The following is an 18843-nucleotide window of genomic DNA, read 5'->3' on the forward strand; positions in this document are numbered from 1 at the left end:
TGCAGTTGTATGTAGTGTATGTATTCCGTGACCCTTTATTCCTTGTTTTTTGTGTACTATTTTTTAATATGTTCAGTTAGAATGAACTCACCACTTTACTACATGGAAAGGATGTTGTTAATTCTAGAACTTCTGTAAAACAATCTACCTGACATATTTGCCTCGCGCCACGGTTCCTGAAGCTCAGTTCTCCGAGCACAGCCTTTTTGATTTCTCTGATGCTCTCTTCTTTCTTTTGTTTTCAATGGATTGAGTTGCTAGTGTGCACCTGTCTGTGTTCTACGTGTTCCTGTCCTTTTGTCCTTGTCTTTTTTTTTTTGTGCACTTTTTTCAAGTTGGTCCACAATATTTTTTACTGTATATTGTACTCTGTTTTCATCTTTATACTTACTGCAGCCCTTGCCAAGCAGAAGTTGGCATTCACTTTCACCATCCCGATGTGAGTGTCCTGGGACGACACAGGATGACAGTCTCCTCTGCTGAAGTCCAGGCTTCATGGGAGACTGCCAAGGCTGTTTATGGTAAGGTGTTCTATATATTGGGCAATACAATAGCAACTTATTGCTGCTGGGATTGTTTTAACATAGACTGTGTTTATGGGCTGGCCTTCAGCAATTCTGATGCCACTCGCCTGGAATGAAAGCCTCTAGGGAAATTGCACATTTCATTCGTAAGCGGAATGCAGAGTTGACAACAGAAGTGCATCACTACTTGCATGCAGTGTTGCTGGGTGTTGTATTTTTTTGTATTTCTTTATTTAGTGTTCCCAATAATGGCTAAAGCCTTCCCATTGGTGCGCGTGTTAGCCCCTAGTCCCACTAGAGCGACAATACAGAAACAAACGACAGCGACGAGCCTCAAACCAGAGTCTCTGTCGCGATTTCACAGGCTTGTGCATAGAATAAAAGAGGCCACACTCGGATACAAGTATTACGCACGCGAGGGTATCTTCGGCAGGCTTGCAATCACCCGGGGTCGCTTCACGAGCACCGAACGACTATAAACGCCTGCCAAAGGTATACCATCGCGAGGATACCGCATGTGTTGAAGGCTTGTCGGTGTCGTCTGTTTCTGTTTGTCGCTCTAGTGGGACTCGGGCATAAGTAACAACTCACAAACACAAACGAACGGCAAGAGTGGTAAACAGTGCCTCTCACGTCCTTCGCCACCGTGCCCATTGGTTTTCAGAGAAGTTTCCAGTATTAATATCTATAATATTTTGTCATATATCGCACAAGGACACAACCAGGAGCTGTACCTACAATTCAACACTCACAAGACTTGCGTGAATACACCCCATAGCTGGTCGCATTTTCAGAGTCATTTTAATGTTGCGAAAATAAATAATGACATTGGCATATTTGTCGTGCCAAATGCTGTCACACCTGTTCCGAACTCTGGTCTCCACGTACTGCGGACTTTTTGCATCGATTCTTGTACATCTCTGCCTCACTTATGCCCAAAAACATTTTACTCGGTCTATCAAGCCGTGTAGTCAAGAAGCTATAATCTGTAAAACTCTTCAGAACACTCCTGAGTTGCAAAGCTTTGCAGTAAATATTTATGAAAAATATTCCGTGCTATTTCCTAACCTCGAATACTTGACTGCAGGAGCATGGTATGCATTCAACATACTCTCTTTGACAAGCTAAAGCATCATAAATGTCATGTCCACGACCCTTACTATACCTATTAAGTTTTTGGCTGGCAGTGTCATAGAAGCTGCGTATGGGCTGGACCAAACTGCAATCAGCCTTGTGTTATGTGGCACTGCTCTCCATGTATACACGGGCAGGAGTGCAGCCGCATTGCTCCAAGCTGGTGGGTGGTTGGTTGACCCCACTCCCACTCTCAGCTTTTATTGTAGCATTACACACATCATGTGGCAGTCCTGCACATTGTTCTGACTCATGTCATATTTTTTTATATTTTTCACAAGTGGCTGCAGCACCAGCTCCTGTGATGCAGAGCATGTGCAACATAGGTGCAGCCTTCGGTGGTGCAGCTGCAATACCTGCAACCTTAGATGGAGCAGCTGGTACAGTCGGTCCTGCATCCGCTGAGGCAGCTGCTAAAGAGCCCACTGAGGTGGAGCCATATCAGCTGATAAACTTCCTAGAATGTGAAATGGTAAGTTGATTTGGTAAGTTTTTGCTTTATAAGAGATGCCTCTGGATAGAAGGCATTTCTATGCTTGCACAATGTCTTCAAGATGAAAAGGCCTTGACAATTTGTCATTGACCATCTAGATCTCGATAAATGTTGCTCAAATAAGATCTTTCTTTCAGCACCATCGCCACAAATTATTGTTTTTTGGTGTTGCATCACTTCAGCAGTGGTGTAAGACCCAAGTTTTAGTGTCTTGAAAAACATATCTAAGGCGACATCTCTTTGTAGAAAGTTTAAACCTGCATCTCTAACATTCTGCTCAACATTTTGAGTGCATTAGGCGGAAAGACTTGGAGCATCGCATTCCCCATTAATTACCTTTGGCCCATACAATAAACCCTTTTCAGAAGTGTGTGCATATCCAAGGCCGCCATTTCTTAAACGCGGATTCCGAGTACTCGTTGGAAACAAGCGCCGTGTCAGTGATTGGCGTGGATAGACGTGAGTGCAACGTCAGCATTTCACGTGGTCTTCGATCCAATCACAGCTTTCATGTCCAACAAATGGCGACTGTCAATGTTGCTTGCTTAGGTTTTGAAAATGGTCTATTCTTCCTATGTTCACCAGGTACATGGGAATGAAACTCAGCACTCTTGGAGCATAAAGTGGCTTCTTTTCATTTAAAGCGTTAGTTTTATAGTCCCAGCCACGCTCGAGGTTGCATGATAACCCCGCACACAGGTAAAAAAGTGGCGCGCCTTGCACCGGCAACTCAAATCAGTGGGCGCATCTTCTCATGTTCTCTGTCCATTACGCCGACCGAAAAGTTCGGGGGAAGGCGGGGGGGGGATTCATGAAACACCATCTAAGGAGGCAAAGGGGGCTGGAAAGGGAAGAGCGAAATCACAAGGCCAGCCAGTGATCGCACTGTCAGGTTTTTTTGAGCCGGCCAACTAATCTTCGCCAGCAGCCGACACTACAAGAGGGCTTGCCACCCAGTACCCCTTGCAGTTGACAGCGGCAGGATCAGGGAACGTAATAAAAGAACTTGATAGCTCGAGCACCGTAGTAGTGTTGTATGGGAGCTTCGCAGGATTTTTGAAAATGATTCAACTAAAAAAGGAGTTAAACTAACGAAACTTGCTTTAATCAATATGCACGAAGCAGCATTTCATGAAAGGAGGATCTCACCACCGAATACACCGGTTTCGCTTCCTATTCTAATTTTTTATAGATGCATTTCTACGACGGTTGATGTCAAGGTGACGTGGAAAGCCTGGGGTGACAACATAGTGAACCAGGACATAAGGTCAAGCGTTGCTGTGAAGAACCTGGCCATTGCTCTGTGGGGGTCCAGTGTCCTGCAGAGGACTGTGGCCGAAATGGCGTCGAATGTCAGTCTTAACAAGGACAGCAGGCTGCCTCTGACACCCAAGAAAGTGGCATTCCTAAAAGGCGAGTGCAAATTATCTCACGTAAGCGTAACCTAAGCAGTTATTTGAAAAATCTTCTCAATCAAGGCAGTATCTTGGGAGCTAGTCGGTATTATACTGGGAGTTCACAATGTTTCGGTGATCTTTGGATGGACCGCATAAAACTGATAGGATTGAGCACACAGCTGTGACATAATGGTGGAAGCTTTCAGTAAAATTATAGGAAGATTAGGTAACCTCGGTAAAACACAAAAACTATATTTTTTTTATTTTTTGCGTGCCAACACCAGATTTATATATTTTTTTTGTGCCACTGGCCTTTATTTCGGCTATATGAAGTAAGCAATGCGTAGGGCATTTCCTTTTTATTACAATCATTTGCAGTTGCAGTACATGCTATAGTGACCCTGAATAAACTGATGTCTTCACAAAAAAAAAAGAAAGAAAAAAAAGCTCTGCGAAATTTTCTTTTCGTGGAGAGAATTGTTGCAATTTGCAAGAATTCTCTTCTTTCTTCTTTTTGACGCAAGGGGGTTTATGTCCTTATCTTTGAAATATTAAAACCACCGCTTTCAGGCATTCTCTTGTAATATATCAGCGAAATATGCCCATTTATCTGGTCACTTCAATGTGCCCATGGAACATTGTTAACTCCCAGTAGGTATTGTTTAAAATTACAGTAGCTCAAAGTACTTGTCATGCAGTGGCAAATAAAAGCAGGGTTGTAATATGTGATGTATATTAGTACTCTCAATGACTGGTAGGATGTTTGAACACTCTTAATCACTTTCTCTAAACTGAATTCTGCATCAGCATTGTACTTCTTTTTTAATGGTTTTATCTTGGCTTGCTCAAACATTAGATAGGAGAGGGGCACTATATTGTGTCTCAAACACGCGGCCTGCTTGGCGTTTGCTAGCGGCCCGTGCAGTCAGGCATAAGTGTAAAAAAATTACATTAAGGGTATAACCAGCACTTTTTTCTAGGGTTTTTGATGGTGGAAAACGGTGACATTGTGACGGTATCTTTCATAAGCCCAATACTTGTCAAAACCAGGAACTGGACATAAAAAGCTTTCAAATGGCGATGATTACGAATTGCTATAGAGTCAAACCCACTTATGTCGAACTCGCAAAAGACTGTCTACCAGTTCGATATAGCGGGTAATTCTACATGAAAGTTTGAATGAATCTGACAACAAACAAACACGACATATTTAGAAAAGTTGTTTACTCTCGAAGGAGCGTCTGTACGTCATATGGGACACTCCACATGGCTATTCAGTGGCCGCTTCTTCGTTTTTCAAGATCTCACCGGATCATCCTCTCCCCACTTCCGGGGGGCCGACGCGGTTGCCCCCCCCCCCCCCCTTCCCCTCCCTCCCTCCCTCCCTCCCGCCCAAAAAAGGCAAGCTTTGTCTGCAAGCTGGCTTTCCCCGAATGCGTCCCCGTGCTGGGGGAAAGCCAGCTTGCAAAGCTAAACGGCGCTCTTGGCAGTTCTATCTATCGGAAGACGCTGCAATTTTCCTTCGACGTAACCGCATTTTTCGCTATGCATTTTTATAGCAGCTACTAGTCTGTTCACAAAGTTCGATACAAAGTTCGATATAATCGGGTTCAGCATCATAGAGAATGTGCCATTTTAGTTTGAACGTAATTTAAAAAAAGAGGGCGAGAGATTTGTGGGGCTCGGCGGACATAGATAAGGGAATAACCGTCACAATATGTTGACTAATTAACCCAGATTTGTTAATTAACTTTTAATTGATTTTATAGGGCATGTTGCAATTGCATTCTTCAAGAGCGTCATTATTAAAGGCTATTCCAAATGAAACTGTTCATGAAAGTGATGTGGCATGTGATTTTAATGAACATTAGTTCAAGCCTTACGTCTACAAATTGTGCTCCTTTAAATATTTTGTCATTGCATATTTTTCAGAATGCCTAATGATAAAGCTCCGTGGCCAAAAGCACCATGCAGATGTCATTGCTGTAATGTCGAGGACAGCAAAAGTAAACCACATACTGGGAGAAAAAATGAACGACCGGCGAAAGCAAGAGAAATGAAGAGCCAATCGGTAAATAAAAATAGAACCAGCCGGTTCTTGGCAATGGTCTGCAGTGAAATACGGTGTCAAGCATGCATTCCCCCACAGGTTTCCACAGAGATTGCCCACAGAGCATGGGGTTATGAAACCCTATGGGTTACCCACACGGCTCCCACGGGACTTTGGTCCTACACAGCTCCTATAGGATCTCTGCAGGACCCACACAGCTCCCGTAGACCCACACAGACTGTGCGGGGACCCATGGGGACCTATACACCCACACACTCTGTGGGGACCCGCACACCCAAACAAATTGTGCGGGGACCCATAGGGACCTGAACACCCACACAATTTCTGTGGGACCCACACGGTTTCATAACCCCATGGGTCTGCGGGTTTTTGGAGTGGGGTTCCCTACTCCTTCTCAAGAGCTGCGCTCCAATTCGGCGTTACAGGGATTTGTAAACGGCTTTCATTTTTTTTTTCTCTACCTTTTTCCGAAATCGCGTCCCGTTCCACCCGGCATTATTATTGGGTGACGAACCTCTTGTGCCGCACCGTCAAGTTTTTAAGTTTTTAGATAGCATTGGCATCCTACATCGGCTATGAATTTTAGTTTGTTTTCTTTTCTATTACGTTTGCCTGAAGATTAGTGGTGACAGAGAGCCGGCGATCTTGTATCGTCAGCACATTTTCTATACTTCCTTGCGTGAAAGAAATTCCTTTAGAGTGCCTCTGGTTAGTGGAGCATTGGTTAAAATTTCTGGAGGCCTTAATAGGCCTGTATCTTGTAAGGTTTTAATCATTCATTTTCCATAGTTTTAAGATGGAACTACCTACTATAGGTCTTTTCAGTATTGCCTTTAACTTACCTTGTGTTTGGCACACTATGGCCTTAGTTGCCGCTGTGCCATTAAAAACCTAAGTTTCTTCTTCTTCTTCTTCTTTTATAGAACATGCCCCACTTCTATCACAAAATCCTGCATCGGAAAAGCACGTCGGATTGTGGTTAATATGTGAATATATTTTTTTCTAGATTCCTGGCTGCCGGAGGATCAATGCAGGATTTGGCCATGAGCTACAGAATGCACGCTTTGACAGTCTCAGGGATTCTGAGAGAAACCTTGCCGGCCATCTGGGACTGTCTGTCTCCTGTGGTACTGAAAAAGCCTACCACGTCGAAGTGGGAAGAAAATACGGCAGGAGTTTTGTGCGAAGTGGAATTTCCCGAATGCCATCGGGAGCATTGACGGGAAGCACTTTTCTATTAAGTGCCCAGACAACAGTGGGTCAGAGTGTTATAAGTATAAAGGGTTTTGTTCCTTGCTCCTGCTCGCTGTCGCAGACGCCAACTACAGGTTTACTCTATAGTCGATGTAGGGGTACAGGGTCGCATGTCAGATGGCTCTTTCTTCAGGGAAAGTGCCATCAGACGTCACTTTGAAGCCAACACGCTCGGGCTGCCCTCGGGTATGTCTAGGTGGCCCGTCTGTTTACTCGGTGAGGCTGCTTTTCTATTGAGCACGTACTTAATGCGTCCGTACCCTGGAAGGACTCTGCATGACAACAAAAAAGTTTTCAATTACCGTCTTTCCAGTGCGCGCCGATGTGTTGAGAACGCTTTTGGTATTTTAGTCTCCAGGTGGCGTTCGTTTCTTGGAACTGTCGAAGGTGACGTCGAGCTGGTCACTGACACGATAAAGGCAGCAGTCTGTTTGCATAACTTTCTCATGGCTGACAACGCATACTGCCCCAATGATTATGGTGACAGGCCACAGGGGCGTGCGGTGCAGGAAGGTCAGTGGAGGCAGACAGTATCGCAAATTGGCACTTGCAATGCAGCGGCCGGCAAGCGCCCTGCTCAAGCAGCCATAGACATGAGAGATGAGATCTCAGATTATTTCATGTCTGCAGAAGGCTCTTTGCCATGGCAGCTGGAAGTTGTTAGGCGTAGCTAATACGCGAACCTGTGTTACCACTTTTCTTCGCAAACAGAATATAACACAATTTTCCACTTGCCTGCTCTAGACTGCTCTATCTGGGCATCAGATAGAGCAGTCTAGAGCAGGCAAGTGGAAAATTGTGTTATATCCTGCATCTGCCAGTCTTGTTAACTATTTGAGAGCCACTTGTGCGCGTCCAAATGTTTTTGCTTGGCTACTTTTTTCAGCCTTATTTTGTGTACTCGAAGTGTTCATTCTTGTACCTGATTTGTTTATTGTTTTCGCATGTATTTTTCCTGCTGCAGTGGTTAAATGATAAAAGACATTCTGTGTCAGCCATTTCTCTTCTAGCTTTAAAATGAAGGCGCTGCATGACTTCTATGTAACGTTCTTCGTTTCCTTAAAAAACAATACATTTATAAAAACACAATTCTTACTGCCAGGATACCACAGGCATGTCTCAAAATAAATAGTCGTTGAAAAAATGTTCTTTTCCACATATTTATGCCGCAAGAGGCATTTTTATCTGTATCTCTACAGAAACTATTCTCTCACAATAATAATTAGGAGTGTACTCTATATACGCCATTACTCCGAAGAGCTTCTTTTTTCCCCGCGCTCCCAGAAGACGTGAGACGAAGGAGCAGAGTCGGAAATAGAGCACCATCTTAATCATCATTATTGTAGTACGGTATAGTTTTACCATCGCCCTCAAAACAAGAATTAACCATCGCAACGTAAATCGTGGGCGCGAATATTTTTTTTTTTTTTTTACGGAATTTATTTTAAGACATGTTGGTCCTATCCGGGCACTAAAAATGTTTTCTTGTAAGTTCAGTAACCCAAAATCAATTGTTTGAGCTAGTCATTGCTTCGATGCCAGCCATTTGAAGGAGAAGTCTCTGAGATCTTGACGACTTTTGGTGCTGTCCGTGGGTCAGTCTGCAGCAACTATTGATCATTTGTATTACCTTTGATAGACTTCACGAGTTTCTGAAAGCTTATTATATATAAAAAAAATTACCTTGCCATTCACTCTGTGGTATCTGTGATGTTTTTTTAAAGAATTATTTCGCATCGGATCGTGTTGTTTTATTCACTGTTCTGAGACATTTATGACTAAAAGTTGCCTTCCCACTTAAGTTTTTGTGCTTAGGCAGACATTTTCTTGAGTCTGGTAGGATTAAAAGTCAATGACTCGTGTTTTTATAGTAGTGTTTCCACTTGTGTGGCGCAAGGTGTTGGAGCGCTAAAAGTATTACGCACGGACCTTTTTTTTTTTGTTTTTTAATACTTTGTTCATAAAATTATTTTATTACAGCTTGAGTCCCATGTCACTGCAAGTAAAAGCATAAATAATAAAAAAAAGACACAGCAGCAGCTTCTTGCTTTGTTATAAAAACACACAGTAACAGAAGTAATTGCAGCATTTCTCAACTAATTAGTTGTCATATTCTGCAATGAGCTCCATTATTCGTGCCTTGCACTTTGCTGCTTCAGGCCTAAACAAGCTTTCCAGGCTCATACCAATGGACATACCAAAAGCCTCATTTTTCGTCATTTTCTTTTCCAGCTGACAGAGCGGCTGCTGCTCAAATTCGTCACTTTTTATATGCTTTTTCGGTGCGCCTGACGACACCCCCGTCGTTGCACGCAGATCGGGCTGATCACCATCATTATTTAGCTGTAATTGGCCCCCTTCCACCTGCTCTAAATCGATGCAGTTGACCTCAAAAGGCGATGGTGCGCCACTCTGGATCAAATGAAAGAAGTCCTCTACCGCGACATCCCCGTCGGCGTCCATTGCCTGTGGTCTCGTGTCCAGGTTGCTTGCCGTTCTACACGAACAGAAGCAAAATCCACTTAGCAAGCAAAACCATTATCACATCAACGAAATGCTTCAAATATATTTGATATTGCGAAATGAATATAAAATGTGTTAATATTTTTATCAAGTTAGTAATCCGCGTGTCAGACGGCTTTCTAAAGATCCTGTTCGCTAAGCTCCTTTATAAAATCGGCCAATCTGCTCGCGATGTTGAGTGCGCACGTGCCCTACGGCGTGCGCTGGTTCGCCGATTTTATACAGAAGCTTAGTGAAAAGAACCTTTAGAACGCCGTCTGACACTGGTATAAGTTTTATTTCTGAATCACTGCGAAATTAGAGCTACCCTAATAAAGCAGAGTATACACCATCATAAACAAATATTTTGCGCCTATCGACGCCATTTTATATTTTTTTTTTTTGTGTGTGAGGGAAGGGAAGGAACGAACGTATATAAACATTTTCATGACGGTGGTTTGTCCGCTTTTTAAACTACAACTGAAGTATTTCTGCAGTACATCCGTCCATATCCCTCAATTGGGAGATACGTGGTTTCACATGTGTAAATTACCAGAAAGGTTCACTTCTGACCAATTCATCGGGGATAAACACTAACCAGCGTTAAACGTGTTCATCAATTAACGCACAATGCTATGCATTATTCTGCACAGCGTGCGAAGCTTGCTTGAAGCCATGGGAAGTATTTTCACCCTTGTTTTGTTCGCTATTTTGGTTATGTGTGGCGATACCGGTGAACATATGAAGAAGGCAATTTATCTTCTTTACACACTCAAACAAAACTCTCAGTAGTGCGGGGGGCTCGCTCAATGCAAAGCCTGCCTGTCTCAGCCACGTTGCACACAGACGCGCTGCGTCCAACGTGATTAAAGAATTCCATCCACTGTTCCATCCAAGAGGTCATTTGTGTCGGGCGTTTGCTAGTGCTACTATGCCCCCTGTGTTCGATCGAAATAAATAAAGCGGCATTCTAGTACGTTTTTGCGATTTCACCGACGGTTCCGCAACCCTCATCAGGCCTGTATCTATAATTCCCGAGAACAGCATTGTGACCAAAATGTGTAACTCAATCTACGACACGCGTCTGTTTCAACGCTTAAATTTCTTATACCACAATAAAATTCCCAGGCCTGCATAAATTCCCACGTGTGCCTGGCGACGAACCAGCTGTCGCTTCGCTTCGTGAGTTCCAGGGCTCTGGTTTTGCGCGTGAAGCGGTCACGCAGCCTCTTCCACAGTTTTTGGCAGTCTCCGACTGAAAATAAAAACAAATTGTCTGGTTTGGGGCAATCTGTCAAAAGGTCCAGTAAAGTGCGAAAGCACGGTTGGTGCACGTCCAAGCATGGCCCGCTCGCCGTTCACCAGCCGCCGCTTACGCACACGCTTTTCTTCATCTCTACACCTTTTCTTTGGGGCACATTGCACTTTTTTTACAATTGTGGTAATTTCGGATGTCAATGTAGAAGAAAAAAAAGGACGACGACGAAAGGGAATGCTGATGTGGCTGGTTGACTGTGTGTTCGTGTGCACGGAGAAAATTTGGCACGAGTGGCAGGTGGTGGAAAAAGAAGAGGGAGAAGGAAGCCTGGAGGTGACCGAACAGAACAAGCGAGCAGGATCTGGTGGACGACAAAACCGACCCGCAACGATAGGCGTGGTCGGCACGGCTTCAGTTCGTCGTCCAGAAACACAGGCTTGGTCAGCGGGCCTCCGAGGCTGCCCTGCCGCTACTTCAGGCCACACTCTTCAAGCCAACTCGTCGTCCACTACCCAGCCCCGACGCGCCAATCTACCTGGCATCAAGACTTCGGCGTGTCAACCATGATCAGAACTCAGACCCACTTCACGGACTATGTGAAGTACTCCTCTTTAATTACTCTTTAAGTGTTAGATTTTCCGATAATTATTTTTTTTAATTTTCTCATTCTCTAGTGTTTAACGCTTTAATATAGTTTTGTACTGGCCCAAAGATGTCGTCTCTTTGTCTATACTCTTCGCGTCGCACACCCACGCAAGCGTGAACGCGGTCCTCTACAACAATCTATATAAGTACAAGTCGATCGCGCAAAGCCGCTGCCCGCGCTCACCCAGCCCTCAACTACCACGACGGATTATCCCTAGCCAAGAACCTCCGTTGCGTATACGCTCTCTTTTTATCCGGCCACGACCGCTACGTTAACCACGAAAGGTCAGTGAAAGATGTTTTTATATAAAGCTTCACCTTTCAAGTAGATTACAAAACATGATCGCGTCTGCTGCAGCAGCGGAACACAGCACGGCAATATGCAGAGACGCGATGTGCGGAGCAACGAAATAGCTTACCTGTGGGGAGACCGCACAGCTCCCGAATGGCCTCCCAAGCATTGCCTTTCCTGTCCGTGTCACGGTACTCAAGCTTCCTCGTGTCGTAGACACATGGGTGAAGACGAATTCCCTCGATCAGCTTCTCGACGACCGAGTCGGATTCTTCAAACATGACGCCACACGGAATGGTGCTCCTGTCGTCTGCTATTGCTCGTATTCGCTGCGCTTCCCGCGCGAGGGCTGCCGGGAGCCAGCGCTTGATGCATCCTGGTCCGACGACGCTGGCGCGGCCGGCGCATAATACGGCATGCTCCATTTTGGCGTCGAGACGGTCAGGCTGCGTCCAACGCCGCCGGTCGCGTCGGTTACGCCACGACGCCGGAGTATAGAGCGTCGGGTTTTCGCCGACGTGACGTCGCTGTGACGCGCTCGGACGCGCGCACGCGTTACGTCCGAGTATAACAGAGCCTTAAGCGAAACCTGGAGTGACTCAGAACTGTATCAAAGAATAACTGACGCCTAACCTTGGCGAAATAAAAAGAACATATGAACTGGGGCTAAAGCGCCTAGGTTCTAACCGTCTAATAATTGTCCGGTTTCTCAGCTTTAAATGGAAATATAACGTTCGCCGAAACTCTCCCAAATCAAAAAAGAAAGTGTCCCCGAGATTTTGGGTTTCGAGGGATGCTCACCGAGATTACGTTTCGAAAGAAAAAAGTTGCTAGATTTGGCCGCCCGGTTTAGGGATCAGCATATTAGGTAAAAGCTTTCGTTTGATAAATTACATGTTGGTAATGAAACGTATGTGTATGACTATGCTACCGAGACTGTCGCACCTGTTCAAAGGCCGGCTGAAGTCCGCGCGGACGACTGACGAAACTGGAATATACGTTAACGTTCTCCTAATCCGGCGTTGTCCTTTCTTGTTGTAAATATTCGCAGTTTACTTTCAAAACAAGATGAATTTGAATACATTACCGCCTCCTGCAAACCTGACATAATCATTGGGACTGAAACTTGGTTGACGTCACGCGTAGAAAGCCAATAGTTAACACAGAACAGATCAAATAACTTATATCGTAAAGACCGTCCTAACGCAAAGGGCGGTGGTGTACTCATTGCAGTTGAAGCTAATTTAAAATGTACGCTAATAACTTACGGCACGTTTCTTAAAACTTTGTAGATATGTCAGCAGCTAGTGGGGTTTCTTAAAGACTTAATCGGTGCTTGTTATCGTCTGCCAAACACAAACTCCAGTGAATTTAATGATGCCGTGTATAGTTGTCTGGGGCACTTAACGGAAGCTTACCCAAACGACAACGTAATATTAAAAGGCGACTTCAATTTTCCAAGTATAGATTGGGTGGCACTTAGTCCCTCATTTCAGTGTACAAATCCGGGTCACTGCAATGATCTTCTTGCCTTGTCTACCTGTTTCGGGCGGCACCAACTATTAAGCACCCCTACCCGAGGCGACGCAGTTTTATACCTATATTTTGTCAACAACTTTGACCAAGTAAGCAGAATAAACGTTCTTGATTTCATCAGTGATCATGCGATTAGTGACGTAGAAACTACCTTTACCTCCGGAAACCGAGCAAACAATCGCAAGAGATTATATAACTACGCTCGGGCCAATATGGAAGCAATGAATTTCTCGCTAAATGCATTTTTAGGAGAATTTTTAGCTCATTATCAAGATCGCTCCGCCGATGAAAATCGGACTCTATTTAAAGAGGTAATTCAGAATTTGGCGTCAAACAACATTCCTAATATCAATATCGCATTTGAGTATCTCTCACCCTAGTTCACGAATTCCCTAAAACGTATGTTGAACAAATATATGAAATTGTTCAAGAAAGCAAAACGAACTAACAGGGATAATAACTGGTTTGCAAATAGTCTTTGGTCAAAAAATATCAAAATGGAAATTATCAAAGCAAAAAAAGAGTTTTTCGGATACAAACTGCGACATGTGTTAAGAACCGATCCTCGTAAGTTCTGAAAAATCTTAAATCCCAGTGAAACTCGGAAGTAATTCGTTGTTCACAAACCAAGAAGGTGACTGCCTGTCCTACAGTGATGCGGGACATATATTGAATAGCTTTTTCTCGACTGTTTTTCACTGAAGAATCATTCCCACTTCTTTCGCCGCCGGAGTTTCAATTCGCACCCATGTCTCCTATTTCATTTACAAGTAACAGTATCGCCAAACTTATTGATAAATAAGTTTGGCGATAAATAGTCGCTGTTCCTGCGGGCCGACGACTATAGCGCAAGCTATCACTGTGCCGCCATTGGTCAGCAGCATGCACGTAGACCGACGTCACCGCTCCAACGAGGTTAAAAGAACTGCCTTGAAGACGGCGAGTCCCAAGCAGTCTAGCAGCGGCAGCACCTTCTTGCCATAAAACTACGCATCTACATTTTGAGGTTGGTGCACTTACATTCTTACGTAAAATTCTTAATGCCGTTACTGCCGCTGCTACTGCTTTTACCGCTACGACGCCTACCATTTATTTTAATATTGCGTTTGAAGTGCAGTGTCTTCAGATGAAGAGTCCAATATATGTATAGCGTGCAGTGAACTGCTCCCAGAGGGTAACACTCTGATGGGCTGTGCTGAATTCGAATATGAATTTCAATTGGAGGCATGCTCAAAAGTATCTAAAAGTGATTTCAAAAGAAAAGTGCAGCTTCTAAAAAGACATAGACATGCCCTAGGTGTAGGAAAGCACAGGGAAGTAACAATCTGGAAACTGATGATTCCACGTCTAGAAACGAGAGAGATCACAAGAACACACTCGCAGAAATAAACAGAAAGCTTTCTGCTATAACGGCACTACACTGAAAAGTTGACACGCTGATGGAAATGAAAAACGCTGTTGACGGAATCGAACGCTCGGTCCAGCTTTTGTCTGACCAGTACGATGTCCTGTTTACCCAGGTACAACACCAAAACAAAGAAATAGTTGAACTGAAAAAGCGAGTCGAAAAGGTGGTGATACCGAAGTCAGATCAGCTGGCGATACCGAAGTACAACGACTCAGACGTGAGTTAAACAATCTACAGTACAGTAGACGTCAAAACATCGAGTTACACGGTCTAGCGCCCTGCAGAAATGAGAACCTGCTGAACCAGCTAAATATGCTCTCAGAAAAAACTCCAACTACCAAACCTGAGCGAGCAAGATCTTCAGGCAGCACACATACTCTCTCCTAAGTCCGACGAACTCCCAGTTATCTTAGTACGGTTTAAGTCCCAGGTAACCAGAAACAAGTACTGAAAAAATGGCCAGCTAAAGCAAATGGAATTCAGTGTGCATCTACAAAATTTGACAGCTAAAACAAAAAAAAAATCTTTGGCAGATCAGAACCAAAGCGGCTGAAAAAGGCTATCAATTCACAGGCAGCGACGAGTTCTGGGACAAAACTTGGCTTGCGTCTGGGAGTTTAGGGCATGGAAAAACCAAAAGAAGCCAAAGTAGAGCCAAACCTGACCTCCCTTGGCCACAGTCTGGGTATTTTGGCCCCAATTCGCCAAACAAATGCCAAACTTAGGCTTCAATGCGTGGTAGTTCGGCTGTCATCTGGCATCTTTGGGCCTAAATCGCCTAACAAATGCCAGATTTAGGCTTACTGCCCAGTAATTCGGCAGATCTTTGGCATTTTTGGGCCAAAATCGCCAAACTAATGCCAAAGTTAGGCTTCACTTTTTGATAGTTCGGCTGTCATCTGGCAAATTCGGGCCAAAATCGCCACATATGAGCCAGAGTTACGCTTACTACATTGTAGTTCGGTTGACACCTGGCATCTTTGGGCCCAAGTCGGCAAACGAGTGCCCAAGTTAGGCTTCGCTTCCCGATAGTTCGGCTGTCATCTGGCAGCTACGGGCCAAAGTCACCAAACAAGTGCCAAAGTTAGGCTTCGCTTCCCGATAGTTCGGCTGTCATCTGGCAGCTACGGGCCAAAGTCACCAAACAAGTGCCAAAGTTAGGCTTCGCTTCCCGATAGTTCGGCTGTCATCTGGCAGCTACGGGCCAAAGTCACCAAACAAGTGCCAAAGTTAGGCTTCGCTTCCCGATAGTTCGGCTGTCATCTGGCAGCTTCGGGCCAAAGTCACCAAACAAGTGCCAAAGTTAGGCTTCGCTTCCCGATAGTTCGGCTGTCATCTGGCGGCTACGGGCCAAAGTCACCAAACAAGTGCCAAAGTTAGGCTTCGCTTCCCGATAGTTCGGCTGTCATCTGGCAGCTACGGGCCAAAGTCACCAAACAAGTGCCAAAGTTAGGCTTCGCTTCCCGATAGTTCGGCTGTCATCTGGCGGCTACGGGCCAAAGTCACCAAACAAGTGCCAAAGTTAGGCTTCGCTTCCCGATAGTTCGGCTGTCATCTGGCAGCTACGGGCCAAAGTCACCAAACAAGTGCCAAAGTTTGGCTTCGCTTCCCGATAGTTCGGCTGTCATCTGGCAGCTTCGGGCCAAAGTCACCAAACAAGTGCCAAAGTTAGGCTTCGCTTCCCGATAGTTCGGCTGTCATCTGGCGGCTACGGGCCAAAGTCACCAAACAAGTGCCCAAGTTAGGCTTCGCTTCCCGATAGTTCGGCTGTCATCTGGCAGCTACGGGCCAAAGTCACCAAACAAGTGCCAAAGTTAGGCTTCGCTTCCCGATAGTTCGGCTGTCATCTGGCAGCTACGGGCCAAAGTCACCAAACAAGTGCCAAAGTTAGGCTTCGCTTCCCGATAGTTCGGCTGTCATCTGGCAGCTACGGGCCAAAGTCACCAAACAAGTGCCAAAGTTAGGCTTCGCTTCCCGATAGTTCGGCTGTCATCTGGCGGCTACGGGCCAAAGTCACCAAACAAGTGCCAAAGTTAGGCTTCGCTTCCCGATAGTTCGGCTGTCATCTGGCGGCTACGGGCCAAAGTCACCAAACAAGTGCCCAAGTTAGGCTTCGCTTCCCGATAGTTCGGCTGTCATCTGGCAGCTACGGGCCAAAGTCACCAAACAAGTGCCAAAGTTAGGCTTCGCTTCCCGATAGTTCGGCTGTCATCTGGCAGCTTCGGGCCAAAGTCACCAAACATGTGCCAAAGTTAGGCTTCGCTTCCCGATAGTTCGGCTGTCATCTGGCGGCTACGGGCCAAAGTCACCAAACAAGTGCCCAAGTTAGGCTTCGCTTCCCGATAGTTCGGCTGTCATCTGGCAGCTATGGGCCAAAGTCACCAAACAAGTGCCAAAGTTAGGCTTCGCTTCCCGATAGTTCGGCTGTCATCTGGCAGCTACGGGCCAAAGTCACCAAACAAGTGCCAAAGTTAGGCTTCGCTTCCCGATAGTTCGGCTGTCATCTGGCAGCTTCGGGCCAAAGTCACCAAACAAGTGCCAAAGTTAGGCTTCGCTTCCCGATAGTTCGGCTGTCATCTGGCGGCTACGGGCCAAAGTCACCAAACAAGTGCCAAAGTTAGGCTTCGCTTCCCGATAGTTCGGCTGTCATCTGGCAGCTACGGGCCAAAGTCACCAAACAAGTGCCAAAGTTAGGCTTCGCTTCCCGATAGTTCGGCTGTCATCTGGCGGCTACGGGCCAAAGTCACCAAACAAGTGCCAAAGTTAGGCTTCGCTTCCCGATAGTTCGGCTGTCATCTGGCAGCTACGGGCCAAAGTCACCAAACAAGTGCCAAAGTTTGGCTTCGCTTCCCGATAGTTCGGCTGTCATCTGGCAGCTTCGGGCCAAAGTCACCAAACAAGTGCCAAAGTTAGGCTTCGCTTCCCGATAGTTCGGCTGTCATCTGGCGGCTACGGGCCAAAGTCACCAAACAAGTGCCCAAGTTAGGCTTCGCTTCCCGATAGTTCGGCTGTCATCTGGCAGCTACGGGCCAAAGTCACCAAACAAGTGCCAAAGTTAGGCTTCGCTTCCCGATAGTTCGGCTGTCATCTGGCAGCTACGGGCCAAAGTCACCAAACAAGTGCCAAAGTTAGGCTTCGCTTCCCGATAGTTCGGCTGTCATCTGGCAGCTACGGGCCAAAGTCACCAAACAAGTGCCAAAGTTAGGCTTCGCTTCCCGATAGTTCGGCTGTCATCTGGCGGCTACGGGCCAAAGTCACCAAACAAGTGCCAAAGTTAGGCTTCGCTTCCCGATAGTTCGGCTGTCATCTGGCGGCTACGGGCCAAAGTCACCAAACAAGTGCCCAAGTTAGGCTTCGCTTCCCGATAGTTCGGCTGTCATCTGGCAGCTACGGGCCAAAGTCACCAAACAAGTGCCAAAGTTAGGCTTCGCTTCCCGATAGTTCGGCTGTCATCTGGCAGCTTCGGGCCAAAGTCACCAAACATGTGCCAAAGTTAGGCTTCGCTTCCCGATAGTTCGGCTGTCATCTGGCGGCTACGGGCCAAAGTCACCAAACAAGTGCCCAAGTTAGGCTTCGCTTCCCGATAGTTCGGCTGTCATCTGGCAGCTATGGGCCAAAGTCACCAAACAAGTGCCAAAGTTAGGCTTCGCTTCCCGATAGTTCGGCTGTCATCTGGCAGCTACGGGCCAAAGTCACCAAACAAGTGCCAAAGTTAGGCTTCGCTTCCCGATAGTTCGGCTGTCATCTGGCAGCTACGGGCCAAAGTCACCAAACAAGTGCCAAAGTTAGGCTTCGCTTCCCGATAGTTCGGCTGTCATCTGGCAGCTACGGGCCAAAGTCACCAAACAAGTGCCAAAGTTAGGCTTCGCTTCCCGATAGTTCGGCTGTCATCTGGCAGCTTCGGGCCAAAGTCACCAAACAAGTGCCAAAGTTAGGCTTCGCTTCCCGATAGTTCGGCTGTCATCTGGCAGCTTCGGGCCAAAGTCACCAAACAAGTGCCAAAGTTAGGCTTCGCTTCCCGATAGTTCGGCTGTCATCTGGCGGCTACGGGCCAAACTTGCCCAACACGTGCCAGAACTAGGCTTACAGTTTTGAAGTTCGGCTGATGAGGTATTTGATGTACGCGGGCGGTCTTCATCTGAAGTAAATAGAAATCAGGTTTTATTCGGCTGGCAACTTTATCTTATTTTGGGTGTCTCTTGATTTCTCCAGTCCAAAGGTTGGCTGAATGTTTTGACGCGGCTGGACAAGGCTTCGCAAACGCAAATTCTGCCGGATGTTGTACTCGCGCGCAGCTACACACGCCAATATCGGGACGCGCCGTGAGAC

General features: G+C 45.9%; 1 long non-coding RNA gene across 1 annotated transcript; it reads left to right on the forward strand.

The window, feature by feature from the left end:
- Positions 1–495: 495 nt before the first annotated feature.
- LOC121837137 lies at positions 496–3553 on the forward strand. The gene is made up of 3 exons (XR_006078133.1): positions 496–521; positions 1940–2130; positions 3344–3553. It is a non-coding gene; the product is annotated as an uncharacterized LOC121837137 (long non-coding RNA).
- Positions 3554–18843: the final 15290 nt, after the last annotated feature.

Source organism: Ixodes scapularis, unplaced genomic scaffold (assembly GCF_016920785.2).
Source record: "Ixodes scapularis isolate PalLabHiFi unplaced genomic scaffold, ASM1692078v2 PGA_scaffold3__209_contigs__length_174095766, whole genome shotgun sequence".
NCBI classification, from domain to species: Eukaryota; Metazoa; Arthropoda; class Arachnida; order Ixodida; family Ixodidae; genus Ixodes; species Ixodes scapularis.